Raw genomic sequence first — 1,742 nt, 5'->3', positions numbered from 1 at the left:
AAATTAAATGAGGTTCCAACGTTTAAAAAAGATCTCCACTTCGTTGTCAAAACACACAGTTTCATACAGAAAAATTCATTCCAAGGCTATTGACATTGAGACGTTTTCACATGCATTTCAAATCTTTATATACATGACTATCACTGGTCACAGTCACCCACCTTCTGAGCTCCTTGGCATCTGAGCATGAATACAAACTCGTCAGATAGACAGCCTTCCTCTCCCACTAGAGCCTCCATACTCTGCTATCCCTGCCACTGTCCACTGTGCTGTCAGCACCCCCATCCATTCCCCCCTATCTGCCCTTCTGGTAAATCTAGTCAGCCAGAGGTCCCTGTTCCAGGAGGATCAGCTGTTCCTCATCTACGGCAATCCATTGTCAGTATTCCTTTGGATAGAACTGGGGTCTGCTGTTCATGTTTCCAGTAGTATGTTGGGTTACTGTCTGGAAGAGCCTTTATCTATCCTGGCCAACAACTTGACTGAAGGTATCGCCTTTCTGGCTTTGCTGTTTGTCAAGTAACTTTTAGTTATATATATGTGTGCTCTTATGAAATTATATTGGCCCCTTTAATCTTTGGTTGTACTTCCCTTTTGGGTGTTTAAGGACATACCATTGGACCAGATAAACTGATTTTTTTTTTTACTCTTGAGGTCGTTTGAGGATCTATTCCTCAGGGGTCCCATGGGCTTGGGAGGAGCCCCTGGCTCCTTTCTTTTACCAGTTCCATCTACGTGAAGATAATTTTAAGAAAATATCCACATACTAAGACATACAGTCTTTATTATCTTGATATGAATGGAATGAAGCAGGCAACAAATCCCTACCTATGCTTACATATATGGTCTCATGTGGAAGAATTACATGATTGTGAGGCACTGTTGATACCAACTTTTTAAGATATCTATTCTTTTTGTCTTACTTTATTTCTTTCCTAATATTTTACTTCATGTGTATGAATGTATTTCTTAAATGTAAGTAGGTGCACCTCTGTTGTGCACTGACCTCAGGTTTCAGAAGAGAGGGTTGGATCCCCTCGAACTGGAGTTATTGATGGTTGTTTGCTACCATGGATATTGCATGACAATGGTATACTTACATGCATGCAGGCAATATATTCATATGCATAAACCAAAAAAATAAATATAATGCTAATAAAAGTAAAAAAATAAAATGTGATTGAAGCAGGTGTGTGTATCTGTGTGTATAACCTTAACATTGGGAGACAAAAACCAAAAGAATGGGCTTTGAAAAAAGAGAGATAATAATAGAGAACATATGAGGCTGGAGATACACTCATACACATAAAATAATAAATATACATAAAAAAGAGAGAAAAAACATCAAGTTTAAAATAAAATAATATAGAGTACATGAATTTGGAGAGTATTATGGTAGAGGTATAGAAGAGGGAGGAGGTCTGACTATGATTAAAATTTATTGTGTGAAATTCTTGAATCAATAGCAATGTTTTCAAAACAGAGCATTAGAATATACATGACACAAAAGTGGAAGGTGCACTATTGAGGGGAAGAAGGAGATGAACCAAAGTATGGGGAGTCAGGAAGAGGACTGTGTATGGTGGAGAGTGATGAATAGGAGCAGCATATACAGGAAGACACTGTACTTGAAACCCATTCTGCCAACTTAGAAATTATGAAAGCAAAATAAAAATTAGAGTGTAAAAATTATGAAAATAATAATGTTAATACCATAAAATTTATACAGGCTATGTCACTGT

This window comes from Nannospalax galili, unplaced genomic scaffold (genome assembly GCF_000622305.1).
Source record: "Nannospalax galili isolate Female #2095 unplaced genomic scaffold, S.galili_v1.0 scaffold1879, whole genome shotgun sequence".
Taxonomy (NCBI): Eukaryota; Metazoa; Chordata; class Mammalia; order Rodentia; family Spalacidae; genus Nannospalax; species Nannospalax galili.
The sequence above is the reverse complement of the archived record's forward strand: the minus strand, read 5'-3'. Positions refer to the sequence as shown.